Raw genomic sequence first — 9228 nt, 5'->3', positions numbered from 1 at the left:
GACCCCCGGGCCCACGTCTCGAAATTCGATAAATTTTACATCATTAGATTCCTTATCTCCCCACGAGTTCATACATATCAAAAGTTCCAAAATCCGACCACAAATGGTCCTTCAAATTCTCAATCAGAGGCCTAAGTTTCCAAGCTCTAGTTTCTCAAATTCTAACCTTAATTACAGCTCTAATCCGTGAATTAATACCATAGAAACGAGTTTTCCTAGTCCAAGACCTTACCTCAATGAAGTCTCCTTGAATTCCCTCTCCAAAATCGCCCAAAGCTCCAAAATTCGTGTTTAAAAATGGTGAAACCCTCTGAAAATCGCGAAGGAAGAAATATAAACATTCTGACCCAGGCTTTTCGCACCTGCGGTCCAGAAGTCGCACCTGCGTGACCGCTTCTGCGGTCCCAAGCGCCGCACCTGCGGCTTCCACTTAAATGGCGAAAATCGCATCTGCGAAGCTCACTCCGCACCTGCGCCATCGCAGGTGCGGTCAATCAACCGCTTCTACGGTCACAGCCTTCCTAGGCCTCTTCCGCTTATGTGACTTGTCACCCGCATCTGCGGGGTCGCACCTGCGATCCTTCAACTGCAGATGCGGTTATGACAGCAACCAAAAAGGCTTCAGCTCTCAACTTAATTCCAAACCTTCCGTTAACCATCCGAAACCTTCCCGAGGCCCCCGGGACCTCAACCAAAAGCACCAACAAGTCTTATACTACCATTCAAACTTATACCAACCTTCAAACACCTCAAACATCATCAAAACCACCAAAACACATCGAATTCAAGCCTAAGGTTCTAAACTCTTCCGCATTCCGCTTCTAATCAAAAAGTATACCAAACCACATCCGAATGACCTGAAATTTTGCACACACATCCAAATGACGTAGCGGAGCTACTGCAACATCCGAAATTCCGTTCCGACCCCTATATCAAAATCTCACCTATCAACCGGAAAGCGCCAAAAACTCAATTTCGCCAATTCAAGCCTAAATCTACTCCGGACCTCCAAAACACATTCCGATCACGCTCCTAAGTCCCAAATCATCTCCTGAAGCTATCTAAACCATGGGAACTCACGTCTGAGCCCTCTAACACATAAGTCAACATCCGGCTGACTTTTCTAACTTAAGCTTTCTTAAAAGAGACTAAGTGTCTCAACCCTTCTCTAAACCTTTCCGAACCCGAGTCAACCAACCCGATCACATATAAAACCGATAAATAAAGCAAATAGAAGCAGAAATGGGGAAAACGGAGCGGTAACTCTTGAGACGACCGGCCGGGTCGTCACATCTTCCCCCTCTTAAACAAGCGTTCGCCCTCGAATGAGTCAAGAGACATACAAGAAGCCTCAAATAGGTGAGGATATCTGCTCCGCATCCCCCGCTCTGTCTCCCAGGTAGCCTCCTCCACGGGCCGACCTCTCCATTGCACTTTCACTGAAGCTATATCTTTTGATCTCAACTTTCGAACTTGACGCTCCAAAATAGCTGTTGGCTTCACATCATAAGTCAGATCACCCTCCAACTGAACCGTACTAAAATCCAGAACATGAGACATATCCCCAATATACTTCCAAAGCATAGAAACATGAAACACCGGGTGTACACTCGACAAGCTGGATGGGAAAGCAAGCTCGTAAGCCACCTCCCCAATCCTCTGAAGTACCTCAAAAGGCCCAATGAACCGCGGACTCAATTTACCCTTCTTTCCAAATCTCATAAAACCCTTCATGGGTGAAACCTTCAACAGGACCTTCTCACCAACCATGTAGGACACATCCCGAACCTTCCGATCCGCATAGCTCTTTTGTCTCGACTGCGCTGTACGAAGTCTCTCCTGAATCACCTTCACCTTGTCTAAAGCATCCTTTACCAAATCTGTACCCAATAGCCTAGCCTCGTCCGGCTCAAACCAACCAACTAGAGATCTACATCGCCTCACATACAAAGCCTCATATGGAGCCATCTGAATACTCGACTGGTAACTATTATTATAAGAAAACTCTGCGAGCGGTAGAAACTGATCCCATGACCCTCCGAAATCAATGGCACAAGCGCGTAACATGTCCTCCAATATCTGAATAGTGCGCTCGGACTGCCCGTTTGTCTGAGGGTGAAAAGCTGTGCTCAACTCAACCTGAGTACCCAACTCTCGCTGTACAGACCTCCAAAACTGTGAAGTAAACTGAGTGCCCGATCTGAAATGATGGAAACTGGGAGACCATGCAAATGAGCAATCTCCCGGATATATATCTCTGCCAACCGTTTTGAAGAGTAAGTAGTACAGATAGGAATGAAGTACGCGGACTTGGTCAGCCGATCCACAATCACCCAAATAGCATCGAACTTCTTCAAAGTCCGTGGAAGCCCAACTACAAAGTCCATGGTGATCCGCTCCCACTTCCACTCTGGAATATCCATCCGGTGAGGCAAGCCACCCGGTCTCTAATGCTCATATTTCACCTGTTGACAAGTGAGACACCGAGCTACAAATCCTACAATGTCTTTCTTCATTCTTCTACACCAATAATGCTGTCTCAGATCCTGATACATCTTTGCGGCACCCGGATGAATGGAATATCACGAGATATGGGCCTCCTCCAGAATCAACTCCCGAAGCCCATCTAAATTGGGCACACATATCCGGCCATGCATCCTCAACACCCCATCATCACCGATAGTCACATCTCTGGCATCATCTACTGAACCCTGTCCTTAAGGACAAGTAAATGAGGATCATCATACTGGTGCTCCCTGATGCGCTCATATAAGGAAGACCGAGAAATCACACAAGCCAATACCCTGCTGGGCTCCGAAATGTCCAACCTCACGAACCGATTGGCCAAAGCCTGAACATCAACTGCAAGAGGTCTCTCCCCAACTGGAATATACGCCAAACTCCCGATACTCACTGCCTTTCGGCTCAAAGCATCGGCCACCACATTGGCCTTTCCCGGGTGATACAAGATAGTAATGTCATAATCCTTAAGCAACTCCAACCACCTCCGCTGCCTCAGATTGAGATCCTTCTGCTTGAACAAGTGCTGGAGGCTACGATGATCAGTATACACCTCACAAGACACACCATACAAATAATGCCTCCAAATCTTCAACGCGTGAACAATGGCAGCCAACTCCAAATCATGAACAGGGTAGTTCTTCTCATGAGGCTTCAACTGACGAGAAGCATAAGCAATAACTCTACCCTCCTACATCAGAACACACCCAATACCAACTCTCGAAGCATCACAATACACGGTATAAGAACCTGAAGCTGATGGCAATACTAACACTGGAGCCGTGGTCAAGGCAGTCTTGAGCTTCTGAAAGCTCCCCTCGCACTCATCAGACCACTGAAATAGGACACCCTTCTGAGTCAACTTGGTCAAGGGTGATGCAATAGATGAAAATCCTAGAACAAACTGGCGATAATAACCCGCCAAACCAAGAAAACTGCGGATCTCTGTGGCTGAGGACGGTCTGGGCCAACTCTGGACCGCCTCTATCTTCTTCGGGTCAACCTGAATACCATCACTGGACACCACGAGCCCCAAGAAAGCCACTGAACTGAGCCAAATTGCATAAAGCTTCTCCTCCCTCAATCTCTGCAACCCCACTTTCAAATGCTCTGTGTGCTCCTCCCGACTACGCGAGTATACCAGAATATCATCAATGAAGACTATGACAAATGAGTCGAGATACGGCCGGAACACGCTGTTCATCAAATACATGTACGCTGCTGGGGCATTGGTCAGCCCGAAAGACATCACCAAGAACTCATAATGACCATATCGGGTCCTAAAAGCTGTCTTAAGAATATCTGAGTCCCTGATCTTCAAGTGATAATAGTCCGAAAGGAGATCAACACTCTCGCTCCCTGAAGCTGGTCGAACAAATCATCGATACGAGGCAAAGGATACTTGTTCTTAATTGTTACCTTGTTCAACTGCCTGTAATCAATGTACATTCTCATCGTGCCATCCTTCTTCTTCACATAAAGAACCGGCGCACCCCAAGGTGACACATTGGGACGAATAAACCCCTTATCAAGGAGCTCCTGAAGCTGCTCCTTTAACTCCTTCAACTCCGCTGGTGCCATACGATACGGAGGAACAGAAATGGGCTGAGTGCCCGGCACCAGGTCAATACCAAAATCAATGTCCCTGTCCGGTGGCATGGCCGGCAGGTCTGCAGGAAACACATCGAGAAAATCCCTCACAATTGGAACAGAATCAATACTGGGAGTCTCTACACTGACATCCCTCACAAAAGCTAAATACGAAAGACAACCCTTCCCAACCATACGTTGGGCCTTCAAGAAGGAAATCACCCTGCTGGGAACATAATCGGTCGAACCTCGCCACTCAATCCATGTCACACCAGGCATAACTAACGTCATTGTCTTGGCATGACAGTCCAGAATAGCCCGACACGGAGATAACCAATCCATGCCCAAAATAACATCAAAGTCCACCATACATAACAACAATAGATCCACTCGGGTCTCCAGAACCCCAATAGACACAACGCATGACCGGTACACACGGTCTACCACAACTGTATCGCCCACCGGCCTAGATACATGAACAGAAGATACGAGGGACTCGCAGGGCATATCCAAATAATGGGCAAAATAAGACGACACATAAGAGAAGGTAGAACCAGGGTCAAATAACACAGAAGCATCCCTGCGGCAGACTGAGATAATACCTGTAATCACCGCATCTGAAGCAATCGCATCAGGCCTAGCTAGAAGTGCATAGAAGCGGGCCTGACCACCACCGGATCGACCTCCCCCTCTGGGGCGACCCCTAGATGACTGTCCTCCACCCCTAGCTGGCTGGGTGGGTTGTGAAGTGGCTGGGGTTGAGGTTGATGGCTGACCCCTCTGCTGAGATGAACCCCCAAGAAGACGAGGACACTGCCTCCACATGTGACCCATCTCTCCACACTCATACAACTCCCGGGTGCTGGAGACGGGGACTGATGGGAACCCCTAGCACCTGAATGACTAGCAGACGCACCTGGCGTAGTAGAATCCTGAACTGATGGAGCACGGAACGAACCCTGGGCTGGAAGTGCATTGAGTGAGGAATGACCCTGCTGAGAACCGTGAGAACCATGGCCTGATGATGCCCTACGATAACCTGGGCGAGCTGACTGAGCATGCCTGAACTGACGGCCACTGCCGTGCTGACACTGGCCCCTCGAATGAGCGCCCCCATAACTACCATGACCTCGAGGCCTCTTGGCCTCCCTCTCCTTGCGCTCCTGCCGACGAACTGACTCAATCTCACGAACAATATCCACAAGCTCCTTAAACGTAGCACCTGACAGTCTCTCCCTAGTCATGAGAACCCGAAACTGGTAGGTGAGGCCATCAACAAACCTCCTGATCCTCTCTCTCTCTCCGTAGCAACCAGCCAAATAGCATGACGAGCTAACTCTAAGAACCTCATCTCGTACTGAGTAACAGTCATCTCCCCCTGTCGTAACTGCTCGAACTGCTTACGCAGCTCCTCCCTGCGGGACTGTGGAACATACTTCTCCAAAAATAGAGCGGAGAATTGCTGCCAAGTAAGAGGTGCCGAACCAACAGGCCTACGCCTCTTATATGCCTCCCACCAGGTGAAGGTAGCTCCGGTAAACTGAAAGGTCGTGAATGCAACCCCGATGGTCTCTAGAAAACCAGCTGTGCGAAGAATCCTCTGACATCTATCCAAGAAACCCTGGGCATCCTCGCCCTCTGCACCACTAAAGTAGGAGGCTGGAGTCTGCCAAACCTCTCCAATCTACACTGCTCGTCCTCTGCATAACTGGGGCTACGTAACCCTGAGCAGCTGCCACCGGCTGGGCTAGTGATGCCTCCGGTGTCTGCAATCCCTGAACTACCTGATCGGGCGTGCGGGCGGCAGGAGTCTGAGAGCCTCGCTCTGCCTGAGAAGTGGCTGCGGCAGTAGAAACCGCGACCGCCTAAGCAAGATTCGTACATACTGTCAATATCTGGGCCAAGGTCTCCTGAATACCTTGAATCACAATGGGCACAGCTGGTGCCTGAGCTGGCGCTTCTGGAGCGTCCACAACTGGGACCTGATCCTAAACTGGGGCGGTTGGTGGATCTGCAGGTGCTGCCCAAGCTGTTGTGCGGGCTACACCTCTGCCCCTACCACGGCCTCGACCGCGTCCTCGGCCTCTTGTGGTCCCAACTGGTGGTACTGGTGGTCGTCCATCCTGACCGGTTGCTCTGTCCTCACCATCTTTGAGAGAATAGAATAACAGAAGATTAGTACTCGGATCAACAGATTCGCACGATAAGAATTTCAAGAATATGAAGTTTTTCCTAAAGGTTCTACAGCCTCTCGAGGATAAATACAAACGTCTCCGTATCGATCCGCGAGACTCTACTAAACCTGCTCATGACTCGTGAGACCTATGTAACCTAGGCTCTGATACCAACTTGTCACGACCCTAAACCCGGACCTGGTCGTGATGGCGCCTCTCGTGAAGACAAGGCCAGCCGACACACTTCTAATTCACTTTAAGCAATTAAAATAATAAATACTAAGTCACTAACATGATAAAATCCCAAAATAAGCAGTGAACAGTATAATTTGCGAAATTTAAACCAACACAGCCCGACATCGGGGTGTCACCAGTCATGAGCATCTAACATAAGTCTCAAAAAAAAGTGGGAAAAGGGACTACACAGTCTATTACAAAATCCAGAACTATGAACAGAAATAATGATATGAGGGAGAAACACTGGGCCGCGAACGCCAAGCAGCTACCTAGTAAATCTCGGAAGATCTGCTGGGAACTATCAACCCTCAGTAGCAGGAGCTGTAGCGCCCGAATCTGCACACAGGGGTGCAGGGAGTAAAGTGAGTACTCCAACTCAGTGAGTAATAACAATAAATGAAGACAGAGCGATACAAAATCATGTTAAACACAACAATAAGCTATAAGAGGCAGGATAAAATCAGTAAATGCAATTAAACAGCGAAATCCCATAAAAACACTTGTTAAGAAGTTAAACAAACAAAGGAAATGCAGCTAGAAAAGGTAAACACATAAGAACTGCCCCTCGGGCACAATAACAACCAAATCAGCCCCTCGGGCAATAACATAGAACAATACCAGCCCCTCGGGCTATATCTCATATCACAATGGGTACCCGCGCTTACTGGGGGTGTACAGACTCTGGGAGGGGCCCCTTACGGCCCAACTGCAATGTCAAGCCATCTCGTGGCAACATAAACAGGCTCTCGGCCTCATATCAATCACAAGCCACCTCGTGGCGTACCATCTCAGGCCCTCGGCCTTATTATCATAATCAGTATATCACTGCTGCGGCGTGCAGCCCGACCTAAAAGTAACCTCACAATCCAGGCCCTCAGCCTTACTCAGTCAGTATCTCATAAGCCCCTCGGGCAATAGCAAACATGATTCTCAGCTCAAAATATCTTTTAAAATATCATTTAAAGTGTTTAAAAAGAGTAACATGGCTGAGTTTTGAAAGTAGTAAAATATGGCATGACAAGTATGAAATCAAAAAGTAAGGAAAAATATCAGTAAAGATCCGCTACGGGTCCAAACAGTTGGCACGAAGCCCAAATATGGCATTTAGCCCAAAACATAATAATATCAAACAATTAGCTATCAAATACGCAGTAAAACAGTCATTCGGGATGGACTAAGTCACAATCCCCAACGGTGCACGACTCCACGCTCGTTATCTAACGTGTGCGTCACCTCAACATAGTCGAACGATGTGTAATCCAGGGTTTCATACCCTCAGGACAGCATTAAAAATCATTACTCACCTCAATCCGGACCAAACTCTAGCTCGCAATGCCTTTACCCCTCGAATTGGCCTCGGGATGCTCCGAATCTACCAAAATCAGAACGTAATCATCAAAATATGCTAAAGGGACAAAGCCCACTCGAAAATAATCGAAAAACGATGTAAATCCCAAAATTACCAAAACCCGACCCCCAGGCCCACGTCTCGAAATTCGATAAATTTTACATCATTAGATTCCTTATCTCCCCACGAGTTCATACATATCAAAAGTTCCAAAATCCGACCACAAATGGTCCTTCAAATTCTCAATCAAAGGCCTAAGTTTCCAAGCCCTAGTTTCTCAAATTCTAACCTTAATTACAGCTCTAATCCGTGAATACCATAGAAACGAGTTTTCATAGTCCAAGACCTTACCTCAATTAAGTCTCCTTGAATTCCCTCTCCAAAATCGCCCAAAGCTCCAAAATTCGTGTTTAAAAATGGTGAAACCCTCTAAAAATCGCGAAGGAAGAAATATAAACATTCTGACCCAGGCTTTTCGCACCTGCGGTCCAGAGGTCGCACCTGCGTGACCGCTTCTGCGGTCCCAAGCGCCGCACCTGCGGTTTCCACTTAAACGGCAAAAATCGCATCTGCGATGCTCACTCCGCACATGCGCCATCGCAGGTGCGGTCAATCAACCGCTTCTGCGGTCACAGCCTTCCTAGGCCTCTTCCGCTTCTGTGACTTGTCACTCGCATCTGCGGGGTCGCACCTGCGATCCTTCAACCGCAGATGCGGTTATGACAGCAACCAAAAAGGTGTCAGCTCTCAACTTAATTCCAAGCCTTCCGCCAACCATCCGAAACCGCCCCGATGCCCCCGGGACCTCAACCAAAAGCACCAACAAGTCTTATACTACCATTCAAACTTATACCAACCTTCAAAACACCTCAAACAACATCAAAACCACTAAACACATCGAATTCAAGCCTAAGGTTCTAAAGTCTTCCGCATTCCGCTTCTGATTAAAAAGTATACCAAACCACGTCCGAATGACCTGAAATTTTGCACTCACATCCCAAATGACGTAACGGAGCTACTGCAACTTTCGAAATTCCGTTCCGACCCCTATATCAAAATCTCACCTATCAACCGGAAAACGCCAAAAACTCAATTTCGCCAATTCAAGCCTAAATCTACTCCGGACCTCAAAAACACATTCCGATCACGCTCCTAAGTCCCAAATCATCTTCCGAAGCTATCTGAACCATGGGAACTCACGTCCGAGCCCTCTAATACATAAGTCAACATCCGGTTGACTTTTTCAACTTAAGCGTTCTTAAAAGAGATTAAGTGTCTCAAACCTTTCCGAACCCGAGAATACCAACCCGATCACATATAAAATCGATAAATAAAGCAAATAGAAGCAGAAATGGGAAA

The sequence above is a fragment of the Nicotiana attenuata genome, unplaced genomic scaffold (genome assembly GCF_001879085.1).
Source record: "Nicotiana attenuata strain UT unplaced genomic scaffold, NIATTr2, whole genome shotgun sequence".
Classification (NCBI taxonomy): Eukaryota; Viridiplantae; Streptophyta; class Magnoliopsida; order Solanales; family Solanaceae; genus Nicotiana; species Nicotiana attenuata.
The sequence above is the reverse complement of the archived record's forward strand: the minus strand, read 5'-3'. Positions refer to the sequence as shown.